The sequence below is a fragment of the Anabrus simplex genome, chromosome 14 (genome assembly GCF_040414725.1).
Source record: "Anabrus simplex isolate iqAnaSimp1 chromosome 14, ASM4041472v1, whole genome shotgun sequence".
In the NCBI taxonomy this organism is placed as follows: domain Eukaryota; kingdom Metazoa; phylum Arthropoda; class Insecta; order Orthoptera; family Tettigoniidae; genus Anabrus; species Anabrus simplex.
Genome location: NC_090278.1, coordinates 12675279 through 12694514, shown reverse-complemented (window position 1 = coordinate 12694514; position 19236 = coordinate 12675279).

Below are 19236 nucleotides of genomic sequence, written 5' to 3'. Positions count from 1 at the left end.
GGTTACTCCTCTAGCTTTGAGGAAAAATTTGCCTCCAAGTCAGGTAGAATTTTCCGCCGCCAGTGTAGTGAACTGAGTTTTCCGACTCATCGGGTACTCCTAGGAAACAGGTTAGTAAATGGGCATAGCTTTGCCCTGGGACTCTCCACTATACTCCCTCCCCCCGCCGACAGAAGACGAAGAGTGTTCGAGGATCACAGCTGTCTGCGGATTGGTCATCCCTGCTCTGGAATTTAGGACGTTTAGATCGACAGCGAAGTACTGATCGTTAAAATTGAGAAACTGTGCGGTTTTTCATTTGATCGAGTATTTAATATGAAAGCATTGCTTTTAACCGTGCCATTTCTACTGACGTCATTGTAATGACCTATGTTCATTTCAGTAGGGATATTATTAAGACAGTCTTCCTGAGGATGTAAAAAGGCGTGTGGAATATGAGTGTCTGCCATTATAATGAAAACCTCCCAACCTGATTGTGACTGATCGTAGTCAAGTGGGCCTATCACTAAAATGAAAATTCCCTAACCCGGTCTTCATATGAGAAAATATGTTTGGTGACTTCCCCGTCGCGTTTCTAGGGTAATGTTAAGAGCTATGCAATTTAATACAATCTTGCTCACAACCTGTACACTACCTAACCTAGAATTCTGTATACAATGCAGAATTCCGTAGCGAAGCATGGGTACATCAACTAGTTCAATTATATATTCACACAAAGTCTAATGACTTCAACAGTTCAATCACTAAGTTAAACGAAGACCTAACAAATGTTAATGACTGGACTAGCAGATATGGCCTGAAAACGAACCCATCAAAATCACAAGCCATCATAACTGGTATGTATAAATATCATGCTAAAATAAAAAACACATCTATACTCAGTGCTACGACCAGTGTAATACCAGCAAAATTTAGCGATCATGTAAAGAACCTTGGAGTAGTATTCGATAAATATTAAAGTTGGTCAGAACATTTCACAAAAATTTGTCAGTGTTCTATTCGTTACATTCTACAAAAAGGTTGAGGGACTTCCTTCCAAGAAGCACAGGAAAATTAATATTTCACAGTCTAATATTTCCAATATTTGACTACAGAGATGTAGTTTATAATAGTATGAGCAAAACACTTTCATGTCGACTACAGCGAGCCTACAATGCTTGTGCTTGATTCGTATTAAATATTCCAATCCAAATTCATATTAGCCTTTTCCTCTCTCAGCTGTCATGGCTAAGATTGTCTGAACGACGTAAATACCACCCTGTTTCCCTTTTCCACAGTATTCTGCAAACAAGCAAATCAGACTATCTTAGGACAGACTTTAAATACCTCTCCCCTTCCAATAGAGCACCCTCAAGGTCATCCATAGGCCTATGTTCAGTCTTGGCCATTTCCACTCATCACAGTAACTCATACAACAACTCATTCATACCTTCTACCATACATTCTTCAACTCAATCCCAGCGGAAGTTAGAGGCACAGGCAATCTGAGGCTATTTAAAAGGAAATGTTTAATGTGTTACTCAAATCTGTAAATAGTAGATCTCAGTAACTTTAAAATGTAATATTTAGTTCTTAATTATCATTAAGGATACAAAATTATACAGGTTAAGTAAATTAATTTTAGTGACTTATAGAAATATGTGTACAAAATGATTTTATGTACGTTATTCTATAAATTCTATAAAGCTGTTGTATAATATGGTTTGGCATAACAGCAGGCTTTATAGCCTGAGCCCTGCCATACAAGGAAGGCAATAAACTAAACTAAGATAGGTTTAGCACGTGTACTGGTTTGATTTTCATACATTTACATATTTTCCCTTTTATCCACATTATTTGTAATTATGTTTGATTTCCGGCCGCCATAGATATCTTTGATACTCCAGGTTACAGTTAAAAGACTACTTTTAAGTACTTGCAGGATTACTCTCTTCAGTGATAATTCTAGCTGTGTCAGGAAGCACCAAAGCAGTTCCTCATCAGATGACCACATGGATGGGGACGTCATCATATGTATGTACCAATTAGTACAGGAAATTTTATATACTGATATAATTCCCTAAATTTGTAGATGCAAAGCCTGAAAGAACGACTTGTACAAAATTCACACTACCATCCTAACAACAAGCAAATATGCCACTACTTGAAATGGGCAATTTCTGCAATATACCACAAGTAGCAATGATACCAACTGCCAGAGATTATGTATACTGCAAAGAATCTTGGAACAGTATCAGCTGTTGTATGGCCTTGGAACAAAGCTAGCGGTGTATTACAGTATTCTGTGGAAGACACAGTAACTACTTGAAGAAAATGAGAATATTCGTATAAAAACTACATTTTTTTCTAAGGAACTTCAGATTTAATGTTTTAAAATAAAGGGTGTGGTAGTAGTGTTGAATGATGTTTTAAGGGGAAATACAACTACATAACCATCTTCTAAAAGAAGTGGTGTCTCAATGACATGGACATGACACATATCAAAAAGGCATCAAAGTCCTTTAAGACTTACTGGAGGCAAAAATGATAACCTCCATAAAACCAGGAGCTGAAATGAAATGAAATGACGTATGGCTTTTAGTGCCGGGAGTGTCCGAGGACATGTTCGGCTCGCCAGGTACAGGTCTTCTGATTCGACTCCCGTAGGCGACCTGCGCGTCGTGATGAGGATGCAATGATGATGAAGACGACACACCTACCCAATCCCCGTGCCAGAGAAATTAACCAATTAAGGTTAAAATTCCAACCCTGCCGGGAGTCGAACCCGGGACCCCTGTGACCAAAGGCCAGCACGCTAACCATTTATCCATGGAGCCGGACCACCAGTAGCTACTAATGATGAAACTGAAACAAAACATTATTTAAATCAACAGAATTGGTCAATAAGACAAAGGTCTGGCTTCCAAAAATAAAATCACCAAGTTTTTTTTTTTTTTTTTTGCTAGCGGCTTTACGTCGCACCGACACAGATAGGTCTTATGGCGACGATGGGTTAGGAAAGGCCTAGGAGTTGGAAGGAAGCGGCCGTGGCCTTAATTAAGGTACAGCCCCAGCATTTGCCTGGTGTGAAAATGGGAAACCACGGAAAACCATCTTCAGGGCTGCCGATAGTGGGATTCGAACCTACTATCTCCCGGATGCAAGCTCACAGCCGCGCGCCTCTACGCGCACGGCCAACTCGCCCGGTAAATCACCAAGTTTCAACAGAGACATAATGTTGTGACTATACTTCAAGGGAACTTTTGAAAATATGATCACTAAAATTAAGGCCTAACTGGAATCAAAAAATTTCAATATATCACCTTATCGCTGAAAGTTTAGACAAAGGAAAACCATGAAAACACATTGCCATGATCGAACCCAATATCACCATATTGTAACCGCTACCACTGCCCTAAGCTGAATGCATCGGAGTATGTGAAGACGTTCCTGGAATGTACGATTAAGCTCTGCTCTACTTATAGCATTATAATAAAGCAAAGTCATCTCCGTAAAGGCCATGAAGGCCCTTGGAGGGGTGGAAGGTAAAGACTTCCACTATCCACTATGCCTGGCTGCCTTTGCCCCCAGGAATTAACCTGCTACTCACTGGCTGAGTGAACATCAGCGCCATGTGCACCTCCGGAAGTAGAAATCTCGTTTTTTAAATTTTTCGACTTCCTGACGGGGATTTGAACCCAACTTCTTGCGTTATAATGAAGTTAGAAATTATCATCATCGTCATCTGGACATGTTCAATAAGGCTCGTCTCTACCCCGTTTAATCCTTCTACCCTGAATGTGTTGCACTGACCCTGGTTTAATTTTCAATTGCCTATAACTCATAAAATATGGGCTGTACATACCAAAAACCTCGTGTATTTTATCATCTCCTATATTAGTTATTGACATGATTTTAAAATATTTTCATGTGCTGACTACTCTACCAGTTCAAAAAATTACATGTATGATGAATGAATCGAATGGACCCATACATTAATTTCAATGCTGCTCTACCCGTTGGTCACTAAAAAAACAACGTTCGACTACCTCCACGACTAGGGAGTACTGGATTGTTTCTGTGTTCAAATATGGCTGGTCATCAGTGGTTAATAAGAAATCTATATGAAATATATGGTATGAAATTAGTGAGAGTGAACATGACGAGGAAGCAGATGATGCACTGGCTGATCCTGATTTTGTTGTTCCCGAAAAAACTGATGATGAAGATCACGTTCCTCTTGAGGGAGAAGAAAATGATGAGCTGCAAGTATCTGATAATGAACTACAAGATAAGGTTGACTCTGTACAACAAGAAGTGTACATATCTCGAAATGGGACAGAATGGAGAAAACAACACTATTGACAATCATATGTGAGATACGTTCAACATAAACAGCAGAACCTCTATTTAACGTTTATACAGGTACCCGACTTTTTAACCTTAAATGGAGGTTTACCTTAAATCGAGGGTTCAGTAGGAAGCACACATTTTCCAGAGATTTTTGTACGTATTAACATAAATTGTACCATCATACATTTTTACACAATGTCAGCAATAAAAGGAGATATCTATCTTATGCACTGTAATGTAGATATCTCCTTCTTTTATTTGCACTGTAATGTATTCCGGCTCTGATCACAGGGGTCCCGGGTTCGATTCCAGACAGGGCCGGGAATTTTAAACTTAATTGGTTAATTTCGTTGGCACGGGGGCTGCGTGTATGTGTCGTCTTCATCATCCTTTCATCCTCCTCACGACACGCAGGTCGCCTACGGGTATCAAATCAAAGGACCTGCATCTTGCAAGACGAACTTGTCCTCGGGCACTCCCCGTACTAAAAGCCATACGCCATTTCATTTCATTTACTGTAATGTAGTTACAGCTTGTGCTTCATTTTGACAAATTTTTCTTGGTGAATGCAAATCAGTTCAGTTTAAGGCTTTTATTATAAGGTTATGCATGATTTTCCATAAAAGTCGAGAAAGATACCAAACTCATACAAAAACACAAAAACACCTTAAAATTAGTATGAAACAGCAATCGGTTTGTTTAAGCATTTTTCTCAGATGTTTCCCAAGCAGCGGCTTACTCATTAGCACATATTTTCTAATTCCAGTAGTCTGAATATGCATATCCCGTTTCCTTCTTAAGAATTGTAATAGCATCAGTCCAGAAGATTGTTGCAAACATTTCGAGTTTCATCTTTCGAACGGTGTCACCTAACCTATGTTTACCGAGCACGTGTTATGAAAATATATTTCAAGCTCCCTTTACAAGTATGATAACATTTTCAATATAAATTTACGTGGGAACAGCCATTCTGAAATTCAACAAGATGCGAAAGTACATAACCTAACCTCTGAAACTAGTTGTGGACACCGCTGTATCTTAAGAAGTATCACATTCTCATTTTATTTCAGTACATAGTATAAAATTAAGCAATCTTTTACTTCAGCTGTTATTTCTAAGGAGTTAACAACTGTTGTCATTACACTTATTGCAAAAACATGTTATCCCGATGTTTAGTACACCAGTCGGAGTTATGAGAAGATAGAGATGGGCACTATCGACTGATAACTATCGAACTAGTCGATAGTTTAAACTATCGTAATAGTCGACTACTTTAAAAAACAAGTCGATTGAATTCAGTCGCAGTCTCCGTCACGGATCTCTCCACGATTTGCTCTCCAGTCAGCATAAAACAAGTCGACTGAATTCAGTCGCATTGCCGTCACAGCGAGGCGGAAGCGAATGAAACTATCGGTTTATGGTCACTTCGGAAATGTAGTTAATATTTATGTTAACTTCAGAGGTAGGTACAGTACCTACTTGATATGGCGATTTTCTCTTGTCGTTTATGTGCTCTTTGTTTCGTTGTATACATGTGTACATTAATTACGTTATTCATAAATAAGGCATAACTATAATAACAATCTTGAAAATACAGTAGTAGCGTAGTAGTGTGTTTGGCTGTTCTCATATACATCCAGATTGTGTACTACAGCAACAAGTTTTACATATTATTGTTAGCATTGTTCGATAATAGACCCTCATTGTCGTCTTTCTACGTTTCACTGTCAAGTTAGCACCAAGAAAGGCCATTCGTATGATGTTGGCTCATATATGAGCATCTATCTATTTATTAGCCCCGTGTAGGAACGAATGCGTAAATATGATTTTAATCTGCGCAACAGTGAGTTCCACAATAGTGTGATTAAGTCCGAAATTGAGGAATGCACCCAAGGTTCATTACTATTGTGGCATTTGACAGGAATGAAAGCAGAAAACCCCATGGAAAACTACATTAAAGTTACGGTAACCGTTGTCAGTGAATGGAATACGAACCTGAGATCTACGAGTGGGGCAGCTTCGTATTCGTAATGTGGAGCGGAGTGGACTTCTCAGCTGCGAACGTGGGTCCCTTTGAATAAATTTTGTAAGCCACTCAATATAACATTAATTTTGTTCTAATGGGTGTCTATACAGGTGATTTCTAATTATTGGTAGATTGCGTTAAAATAAGTCGAATTGGTAAAAGTACGACACTCCACTTTTGATACGGAGAGTTTCGACTGGAAACATTCGAATGTTTTTCATGGAACGACTGACTACTTAGTTATATGAATATTTTATTCGACTGAAAACATTCGACTATTCAGTCTTCTAGTCAGGAAGTAATGAATACTTTCGTTCGACTGAAAACATTCGACTATTCAGTCGATAGTACGAAGGGACTATCGCTAAATTAGTCGATAGTGGTTTTCAGTCGATAGTGCCCATCTTTATGAGAAGACCTCAGGCTCACTCAAGATTGATTGGCTCGCGCGTAGCAAGGAATCGATATGGACGACAATTGATCGCATTCAATATAAGCGCTGGAGTAGAGAATATGAAGGCTGATAACGTATAAAAACTAACACGCCTGAATTTACCCCTGATAACGGATGAAACAGTAAAAGGGTTCTCATTGTAGCCAGAGGATATTGCACAGATTAATATAGGAATACTCATAGGTTATAATATCATTGCCATTCTACTACAGCAGCTGCGATCAGATGTGTATCAGAGTCCGATATCTCACATTAGCCCTAAGTACCCGTGCTCTAAATTCCTCTTCTGCCTTGAATCATCCTTAGCAAGCGTATGGCGTCTTAAAAGGTTCTTAATACCCCATAACCAAAATGAATAGAAATAAGTATTTGAGAATTTTAACATTTCGTTAACGCTAAATGCTAGTTTTGCCCTATTTTAAATTATGTGAAACTGATTATAAAATTGCATTGCTCTTATGGAATAATTTTCAGGACTGGAAATTTGTTCCATTAAATGTGGGTTTATGCTAAATCGAGGTCACACAAAATTGGGGTTGTACTGTAATATGAACTATGCTATTGCTTCATTTACCTGTATCTATAAGCTCATCAAGATTTCAGTAGGTTATATTTATAATACTTCAGAGAAACATAAATTTCAATTATGCATATTCCATATTTGGTAACATAATGAGAACAGCACCTCGACCCACGATATATGCTCTTCAGAGGACAGGTAATTCCCAGATTATGGCAATGTAATTATTCATCATTGATAAAATGCTGGACACCACTCTATAGTAAGCAAATTGTGAAATGGAGAGGGTTTTTGTAGATAAAGGGAAAGCCTACAAGCTCATTCCTTTGATAGAGCTTGAAGCATTTCTAGATATGTACGATTTACACAATTTAGTAACAATAGCAGTATCTGTCTTTATTGTTGGCAGCTAATAATCAGAATCAACAATAACATGCAGTTATCTATATTTACAGGCTTGGTTTTGCTGGCCGGAGTCTACAAATCGGCAGGCGAATCACTTAAGGAATTATGGAATGAAGCAGACGGTCGCCCTATCCTTCGAGCAAAAATATCTCTTCAACGGTTCCAAATGATAACCTAGTTTTGAGGTTCGATAATAAGGAAGAAAGACCAGCCCATAGACAAAATGATAAGTTAACAGCAATAAGGGATGTTCATGACATGTTCGTTTCACAACTACCTAAAGTGTTTGTTCCATATGAAAACACTACTGCGGATGAACAGCTGGTTCCCTTTAGGGGAAAATGCTCCTTTAAGCAGTATTTATCTACCAAACCAAGAGGAAAATATGGAATAAAACTATGGCTCCTCTCGAATTTGGCCGCTGCAGTTTAGAATGGTACATCAGAAAACAGACAGAGAGAAGTGAACCACGGAAGGAATGTAGTATTGAGACCTGTCAAGGACATTGAGGGAACAAGGAGAAACGTCACTACAGACAATTCCTTCACCAACTTCACCCTGGCTTACATAAAATCAACTTCATGATCCGCATCGCACTTTAACAGATTCACAAGTAAGTATTTTTTATTTTCCACCTCGCCGATACATTAGTTGTTTAAGGCAACTTATTGGTTAAAAGTGGTACTTGTTTCGTATATTATTAACATCTCCAACCGCATAATACTGCTTAGATGAAAAATGTGTATATTGATAAGATATTGATGCAATGAGAGAAAGTGTCCTTAAAAATGACATAAGAAGATTAAATGACAACATTAAAAACAAAATATTTATGTGAAAATAAATAAATAATTTTTACAATTGAAAGGACCCATTATTTGAACAAATTCTACGTATTTGAAAATACTTGACAAATGTTACGAAGAAAAGAATTGATATCTCTCCACTTCCAGATAGCTCCATGACATGTTCCTCCCCTTTTGAAGCAGAAGGCAACAACAAGGATACTAATGACTCACCAATATCCCCTGCTCCTCCACCTCCTCACGTAGATGAACAAGAACAAACACATCACTACTACACCAGACACAAGACCGTAAAAAATACAAGAGATACTGTTCCAGAGGAAAGCGGGATTAAAAAGAATTGACAACTACGAATTAGTGATATTAGCATCTCCAATAGTAATAGGAGCAACATTATGAAACATACAATTCTTCACTTCGACAGTTACAAAAAAAAAGTATAATTTTTAATTATAAATTATATACATACATACATTATCATTATAGACTGTTATGCCTTTCAGCATTCAGCCTGCAAGCCTCCGTGAATTTACTAAACGTTGCTACAATCCTCTATTTGCAACTAGTGCTGTGGCCTCATTTAGTTCTATACCTCTTATCTTTAAATCGTTAGAAACCGAGTCTAACCATCGTCGTCTTGGTCTATCTCTACTTCTCGTAGCCTCCAGAACAGAGTCCGTTATTCTCCTAGGTAACCTATCCTCCTCCATTCGCCTCACATGACCCCACCACCGAAGCCGAATTATGCGTACAGCTTCATCCATCGAGTTCATTCCTAAATGAGCCTTTATCACTTCATTCTGAGTATCCTCCTGCCCTTGTTCCCACCTGTTTGTACCAGCAATCATTCTCGCTACTTTCATATCTGTTACTTCTAACTTATGAATAAGATATCCTGAGTCCACCCATCATTCCCTCCCATAAAGCAAAATTGGTCTGAAAACAGACCGATGTAAATATAGTTTCGTCTGGGAGCTTGACTTCCTTCTTACAGAATACTGTTGACTGCATCTGCGAGCTCACTGGATTAGCTTTATTACACCTGATTCAATCTCCCTTACTATATTACCACGCTGGGAGAACACGCAACATAAATTCTTGAAATTATCGACCTGTTCTAGCTTTATATCACCAATCTGACATTCAATTCTGTTGAATTTCTTACCTACTGACATCTATTTGGTCTTCAAAAGGCTAATTTTCATACCATACTCATTGCACCTATTTTCAAGTTCCAAGATATTAGACTGCAGGCTTGCGGCACAATCTGCCATTAAGACCAAGTCGTCAGCATAGGCCAGACTGCTTACTATATTTCCATTAAACTGAATCCCTCCATGCCATTTTATACCTTCAGCAGATGATCCATGTAAACAATGAACAGCAAAGGTGAAAGATTACAGCCTTGTCTAACCAATGTACCTAACTCTTGGTACACTGTCATATGCTTTCTCTAGATCTCCTAAACATAAACACAGCTGCCTATTCCTCTCACAGCATTTTTCAATTACCCGGCGCATACTAAAAATCTGATCCTGACAGCCTCTCTGTGATCTGGAACCACACTGGTTTTCATCCAACTTCATCTCAACGACTGATCGCACCCTCCCTTCCAAGATGCCAGTGAATACTTCGTCTGGTATACTAATCTATCAGATACCTCAATAGTTGTTGCAATCCTCCCTATTCCCTTGCTTATAGATAAGTGCCATTACTGCTTTTGTCCAATCTGAGGGTACCTTACCTACACTCCATGCTAATCTTACTCTATGAAGCCACTTCATCCCTGCCTTCCCACTATACTTCACCATTTCAGATCAAATTTCATCTATTCCTGCTGCTTTATAGAAATGGAGTTTATTTACCATCCTTCCACTTCTTCAAGCGTGATTTCATCATCATCATTTTCCTCCTCCCCATGAGCTTGGCTGTTTGCAACACCACCAAGATGATTTCCTTTTATGTCGAGAAGATGTTCAAAATATTCCCTCCACCTCTCCAGTGATTCCCTGGGATCTATTATGAGTTCACCTGAATTACTCAAAAAAACTGTTCATTTCCTATTTCTCTCCCTTCCTAACTTACTTTATTTATGTCCAGAAAGGTTTCCCTGCTGACTGACCTAGCCTTTACAGGTTATTACCAAAATCTTTCCACGACTTCTTTTTGGATTCAACAACTATTTGTTTCGCTCTCTTTCTTTCATCTACGTGTGAATCGGCACTTGTTCGGAGCCATTTCTGATAAGCCTTCTTTTTACGTTTACATGCTGGTCTCACTTCATCTTTCCACCAAGATGTTCGCTTTTTCTCATCTTTACACACAGTTGTTCCTAGGCATTCCCTTGCTGTTTCTCTAATATTTACATTCGCCACGTGGTTAACCTATCTCACTCAACGTGTATGCTATTCGGTACGGTTCGCGATCTTTTGCATTTTCCTTCAGTAATTGGTGTGTTCTTCATATTGTTGGAGGGTTCTAGTGACTGAGATCAGTGGAGTGCTCCCTTTGTAGGCCATAACCTCCTTTCTGTGCCAGCCATTAGCCGTCAGTGATGTGTTATTTCCTCATTCTATTTTATTGTTAATAATATATTCTCTTTTAGTGCCAGATATTGTTAGAAAGTGTAGTTCTTGTGAATTTGTTTTCAATCCATATTCATTCGTTTTTCTCAGTACTGTATTGCAATTTAAAAGGGCTGTTTATCGCGGTTGTGTTGCATCAGCTGTTCCCGCGGCAGTAGCGCGCTGGCAACAGAGGGAAGGCGATGCTCATTTGTTTTGCGAAACTTAAATTTAGAAGTAAGGCCGTGCGGAGTATACATGCCTAACAGAAACTAGCTTGCATGCAATGTTAATCCTGATAAACAGCCCTAACCCATACCCTGCCCTTCCCTTTCTAACGCCCGTAAAATACACTTCATAATCTCCTATCTCTTCCTCTTTATCTCCCCTTACCCTAATATCACTACTCCTAGCACATCCAGATGCATCCACTTTGCTGACTCAGCCAGTTCTACCTTTTTTCTTCTATAAGTCCCATTAATATTGATAGCTCCCCATCCAATTCCATTTCATTCGCCAAGTTGTTTCCAAGGAGTCCCTCGCCTGTCAAATGAGAGTGGGACTCCGATGCTCCCATAGGTCCAAGGCTTGCTTAACATGTTCTCGGCTCAGTCAATTTGGCTTAAAAAATGTAAAAAATCTTTAACAGGAACTTTTTAAGAATAGAATATTTATCAGGACATATTCTCTATGGACTATTGTATAAGTGTTTCCTTGACAACCGCTTTCAATATTGTAAAAAGAATGTATATACTTTCTCGCGAGTATTTTGTTTTTAATGTTGTCATTTAATATACTTATGTAATTTTTAAGGACACTTTCTCTCAAGGGATCAATACTTTATCAATATATGAAATTTTATCTGAACAGTGTTATGTGGCTGAAGATGTTAATAATATACAAAACATGCACCACTTTTAACCAATAAGTTGCCTTAAGCAACTAATGTGTCGACAAGGTGGAAAATAAAAAAATACTTATTTGTGAATTTACCCTGGCTAGTGAGCTTCTGAAAGAGAACCACAATTTCATAACTGATAAAATAACTGATCATCACCTTTACTACTGGAACATTCCTAGAGACATTACACTTGCTGATCCCATTCTCCACACTCCTCAAATGGACCTATTCCCAGGTTTTAATACAGCATTTAATATTATTATTATTTAATCTCCAAAATGCTGTGAACCCTATTTTACCATAAGTATGTTAGGGTTGTAGTTTATACAAAATATACAATTTCTCTGATAAAATTCAAAATACATAAACAGCAAAATAGACCTGAGCAGAAATGGAAAATAAAAGTATGATATATACAATCCTTAACACTAAGAGTACCGTACTAATATTTGAAAATACCAGACATACAATATATATATATTCAATATATACAATACATATGTTAAGCAGCTAATAAGCAGACAGTATCAAATTATATATGTTTAAATACATAGTCAATAAATTCTGAAAACTGAGAAGTGCAGCATTTTTTATGAAATATGAAATTTAGTGAATTTTCAAAATAGCAACTGCAAGTTAACAAATGCATCTTAAGTTCAGAACGCGCTCTCTCAAAAGCAGGACAGTTGAACAGAATGTGTTCTACAGTTTGAATGTCTTCAGTGCAGAAGCACAGTGAGACATTTTGTGTTGGAATTTTGAATCGCTCGAAGTAAGCATTGAATTTACCATGACCTGATAACACTTGAGTTAAATGAAAGTTGCACACTATAAATTTACATCCCAGCCTAATATATACAATTGGAAAGAACAGGTCGTTGGTTACTGAGCTATTCTTACTTGCTAACCACAGTTCATTCCAGCGAGAGAGCATTTCATTTTTTACGGTTCTTTTGACAAAAGAAATTGGGCATTTAGTATAACTCTCTGACAAGTTAGAATTACAAGCTCCTTTGGCCAATTAGTCAGCTGTTTCGTTCCCTTTTATGGCGGAATGACCTCGCACCCAACCGAAACATATATGTTTATTGTACTTTGATATATTCTCTCTTACATGTACTGCTAAATTATGTAAGTTATACTTATCTTTTATGGAGTTCAGCGCCGCCTGTGAGTCACTGAGTATAGTTGCACACGTATTTTTGTTTATGCACCTCTCGACTGCTTTCAATATTGCAAGCAGTTCGGCTTGAAACACGGAACAGTATTCCTTTAGTTTTATTTTCTCAGAATGAACTTCGTCTTCACCCTCATATATTTATTTATTTGTGCCTTTATTAAGTGGTAAAGTTAGGGCTATTGGCCCTCTCGTACACTTAACCACGTACATTTTTTTTATTTTTACAGTATTAATCTAAAATATCATTATAATCAATTACTGTTATTGGGCTGACTTACAATAATACAATTAATTAAGGTTACTACTGACGAAAAATTATAGCATAAATAGAGAGTGGATAATAACAAGCCCACTAGTGTTCCGTTGTTGGAAATGCGAGACCCATCTGTGTATATTGAATAGCTGTGATCTCTGGTACATGGTTGGTCAAGTACAGAGCTCATATAATCTGCTGGATGTCCGGCGGCAGTATGATGTGCAGGAAGTTCAAGTTCCACTCCTTCCAAATCCCGCGGATGTATTCTGTTCTTCTTACAGTTGACATGCTGCGTCCTGTGAGACGCAGAGGTTCTGTACCAGAAATAATAAGGGCAGCGCCTGTCGATATTGTACGGTAAGCGCGTGTGATGCGTAACACGAAACCTCTTTGAATTTGAGACAATTTCTGTTAGCCCATTTTTTATGCAGAACATGTTCGAAAGCAGTGACACAATAAAGCACCATTGGTTCAACAGGTCCACGATATATAATCTTCAAAATTTCCGAGTTTAGTCCCCAGGTGGGTCGTGCTACCATTGTCAGGCTCCCATACAATTTGGCTGTTTTAGTTTCCAAATGTTCAAAGTGCGGTCTAAATAAAAGTTTGCTGTCTAAAATTATTCCTATATGTCATGCTATCTACAATATCTAATTTTTGGCGGTCTAGTTTAACCACCAGTGTCTCAAATTTCCTTTTCTTGGTGACTAGCATAGCAACAGTCTTAGATGCGTTGAATTTCAATTTGTTGTTCTGTCCCCACATTAGAAGTATGTCAAGTGCTTCATTTGCTGCAGATGTTAATGTATTTGTTGTTCTACCCCTAACTAGTAGTAATGCATCATCTGCATAAGCAGTTAGAGAACAATTATCGGGAAGCTTCTGTTGAAGAATGTCATCATAGAGTATGTTCCAGAGACCTGGGCTACAAGCGGAGCCTTGTGGGCATCGTCGATCTACGTTTCTTGTCAGTTGTGCCACAAATGGCCAGGTGCATTTTTCTATTTGAGAAGTAATTTTGCATTAGCCTATAAATGATTTTTGGACAACCCTTCACTTTCAGCTGATGCAACACTTTAGGCCACCAAGCAAAGTTGAAAGCACCAGAGATATCTAATGATACTAGTAGTCCGAATTCTTTGCAACCGTATATAGATTTCATCCATTGTGTCACCTTATGTACTGCATCTTCCGTAGATTTTGATGGCATAAACCCAAATTGGTTTCCATGTAAACTGTTCTTTGTCATGAAGTTAAACCTCACTATATTAATTTTGAGTTTCTCTAAGACTTTTCCTAACACAGGGAGTAGGCTTGTTGGGCGTAGACAATTGGCTGTATATTTACTTTGCTTTCCGTGTTTAGCGATCACTTTTGTCGTGGCCTCCTTCCAACAGCCTGGAAAAACAAAAAGTTCTAAACATTTATTGAACAGTTTCACGAGAAATTCAGGACAGGCACTATGAATATGTTTCACAATATTTGCAGATATGGCATCAATTTCTGGGGCTCTCTTATCTAACTTCGAGATCACATGATTAACTTCTTTCATGCTAAAAGGCTTTTCATCTTCTGTTTCTGGTATAAGCATGGTTTCCTTTCGAAGTGCAGCCTGCCTTTCATTATCAGCATCGTCTCTAGGAAAAAAATGTCTCTGCTAGGGCGTTTGCAGTTTCTAATGGCGGTGTTCTGAATACATTGCCAGTGTCAATAGTATGCAGAGTACTGTTGAAGTTACCTGTTTTTCGACAAACTTCATAAATTTTCCCCTGGGATTTCTAGTTTATTCCGAGGAGCAGAACTGTTTCCAACTATTTAATTTAGTTTGCATAATTGTCTTTCTATGTAGTTCTCTGATACTTTTATACCAGGCTTCATATGTAAGCTTGAGAGTGTCACATGTGCATCTTTTGTTTCTCTGAGCTGCTAAGAAGCGATTTCGGAGTACTGTAAGTTGAGATGTCCACCAGTAGTTCTTTGGGTGGTTGTGTGACTGTTTAGGAAGGTGGGAGTTGGACAGATTTAAAATATGTTGTGTGATATCTTGCGTAAAGTTGTTTAACTCTAGTGCAGTCGAGATAGCCTCCAATTTCTCAATTGAATTTTGGAGAACTCTTTTGGCAGATAATTCAAATTGCAGCCACTTCACATTTTGAGTTTTTAATTTACGTGTATGATGAGCGTTTGCAGGAATAACCGGAGGACATCTTGTATCGCTAATTTCGGTTCTAATTAGCCTATGATCAGTCGTTGGGTATTTGTTAATCTAATCAGAAACAAATGGAAAGAGCCTAGCACTGGAGGTGGTGATATCAATGAAGCTCTCGGAGTTACCACGGCGATAGGTTGGCCTAGTACCGTCATTTAGTGTATGAAGACGATGTGTACAACAAAAATCATATAACTTCTTTCAATTTTCATCTGAAATGGGGCTTCCCCATGCTTGGTGTTTTGCAGTTATATCCCCTAGTAACAGTAACAGACTTCCGTTTAGTGACTTACAGATAAGATCCAATTTACACAAAGCATAGTCAAAGTCACAATCTGGATCGAGGTAAACGTTACACACATATAGGGTTGTGCTCCGCCAACTCACACACACTACAACACAGTCATGGCAACTGAACTGTACCAACTTCAAAACATTGGGGTAATTTGCAGCTATTTCAGCTCTTACTCTGTGCTCCGATGGATCAGCAGAATGAATGTTCAAATTTGTGCCTAGTCCCTTAACAGCATTATTTCGAGTGTATGGTTCTTGAATGCACAAAAGTTTGATGCGCTGTGTATCTGATAGATTTCCGGCGTCAATAAGTAATTCTTGTGTAGGAATAAGAGATCTGTGAAAGTTATATTGATATACTGTTATTTTAGCCATAGTTAATCTTGGATTTAACTATGTTTAAGATTCTAAAATAGGCCGGACATTGTGAAGATGTTGCTGTGTGATTTGTATCTATGGCTTGAAAAGATGTCCTGTTCCCCATATTTTGGTTATATGATTTGCAATCGGCACATTCAGTTCTTGTTCGGGGGCATACATCTACAGTATGTTCCTCTGAACAGATTGGGCATCTTTGCGAATTACAGTCTGCTGCAAAATGGCCATAACTGCAACATGAGTGACAACATATGACAGGGAAATAGTCTTTAACATTGCACCTTTGGTAGCCAATATATAGCTCCTCTTCTTTCATCACGGCATGGTAGATCTTAGACGTCACTTCTATCACTACATACTGGCTGTCGCCGCTCCGATCTTTCTTCACAAATCTTTTGTCCAAGACTTGCGTACGATGTAGTAGGCACTGCTTTATGCACGGGTTCTGGTTTTAATGGCGTCCACAAGGTCCTCCTCCAGAAAGTCTGGTTCAATACCAACAATGTTGAGTCTTGAATTTTTGTGTTTTGGTATTACAGCCGCCAGGTCCGGGGAAGTATCTTTAATGCCACTGACTAGGTTCGTGCATTCATCATGATTCCTTAATTCGAATAACACTCCATTTCTAGTTTTCTTCACTTTATTTACTCCTGCATTTAGAGAACTGGATTTAGTTGTCGCTTGCAATAGGCGTAAAGTCTGTTCGCAGTTCTATACCGCGTCTTTGTTCCTTGGTGAGATGAATACCACATTTCTAGTCTTCTAAATGTTTTGTTTATTTATATGAGTGCGAGATACTGTGTCAAAATAAAGCGGCTGTTCGTGTTCGTCGATCTGTTGTTCGTGTTGACCTGGTGTGGAGATTAAGGTATTCTCCAGTTTGATCAATTCCTCATGAATGTTTGCTAATACTGATTTAACTATACTCACGGAGTTAGTAATAGTTTCATTCCACTTCTTACCCAGTCGTTTGTCACTGTTTAGAACATCAAATATGTTTATGATTTCTTTTTCAGCTGAGCTATAAAGTTTTGCATGTTCGTTGCTCACGGCCATCTTGATACCCCTTGATCTACTTATTGGTGTTGGTAAATTTCGTGAATGATTGAAATGCACTCACGTCCATAAAATCCAGAGCACCTTGAAAGACTAGAGACAGGACATCTGCTCTAGTATATTCTGAACAGATGCTTAGCATTTGAACCATGTCAACCCTCAGGTTCAAGGTCCACAGCGATATCCCTGCGCACAACCACCGACTGGTCAATTGTGCCTCCGGCTCTTGTTGTCGCTATAAACGTAAACCGAAGGCAATGGATCAGTGTAACTTGAGCAGACGTATGCTAGAAAAGTACTGTCAAATGAGGGAGTTTGAAAACGGGCGCATTATTGGCATGAGGGAACGCGGTGCATCTATCCGGCAAATTGCTGCTCGTGTGCGAATGAGTGTGTTGGCAGTTCAACGAGTGTGTAAAGAACGTCACAGAAGGCCGTAGAACACAACGAGTTGAGTAAGGTCGCACCACCAAGACCATCCAACCCCCCGTCCCACCTCCCGATTAGATCAACAGCTCATCTAAATGGCATTGCAGCACAGATCTGCGTCCTCCTTGGCTCTGACGATACATTGAAACAGTGTAACACATCGTACACCATCAGGAGTGACAGTCCGTCCCCTTTTATTACCATCTGGGATACCGGCGCGTCGTCCATTTTCCGCTTACCTTTGACTAATGTGCATAAACATGCTAGACTGCAATGGTGTATGGAACGACGTCCCTGGGGACAGGAATGGCAGCAGATAATGTTTTCGGACGAATCGAGGTTCTGTCTGTTTGAAAATGATGGCCGCATTTTGGTTCACCGCAAACAGGGAGAAGCATCACACTGACTGCTTTCGCACAAGACATACAGCGCCAACTAAAGGCATTATGGTGTGGGGTACTATTGAGTACAACCACAACCACAGTTGGTGCATGTACAGGTCACTTTGGCCTATGTGAATGACATCCTGCGACCCGCAGCTATACCCTTTCTACATTACACTCCAGACGCATTATTTCAGCGTGACAATGCGCGACCAGATGTCGCTGCACAAACATGTGCTTTCTTATTGTCCCAGAATGTCAGACTGTTGCCCTGGCCCACCAGATCACCGGACTTGTCGCTAATTGGAAATATGTGGGATGTGGTGAAAGGACGGGTGCGGCGCTGTGACACAACGCTAACTACTAACGGTGTACTTTGGAACCAGGTGAATGCAGCATGAATGGCTATACCCCTGGACGCCACTCGCTCCTAATACGTGCCGATGCCATCACACATGGAATAAGTTATCAGTACCCTTGGAGGACCCAGTGCCTTAAGTTCATAGGAAGAAAAAATGTTTAAAATCCTCAACCCGACCCGGAATCGATGAAGAGCTTTTCTTTCACTGAAGACCAAGTGTGAACGATTAGCACAAACTACGTTAACTGAATGTGGAGAAAGAATGCAACAAATTTAGTATAAAGTGAGGTCGTGACATATGTGCGTCTCAGCAAAAAAATGACTGTAGGAACATGCTGATTAGACTTGGAAGTATTTGCTGTGACAATAAAAACAAAGTTCATTGTTTTTACAATTAGCCTAGTATGCACATCTCAGCAAAACGACATTGGCGGTACGAGCAATTTGACTAGACTTGACTAGATTGGAGACGTGTAACTGCCTGCTCTATTGTTTACATCACTTGGCATCTAACATTACAGCTGCGAGCAATTAAAAATCCCCAGGCCGCCTGGGAATCAATTTTGGCACACTTTCTCTTGGACTGCTCACTACCATAATAACTAAAGGATTGTGCATTAAATTCAAAACACACAACCTTTTTAGCTAAAAGATATTTAAAAAATCACCGACCAGACTTGGA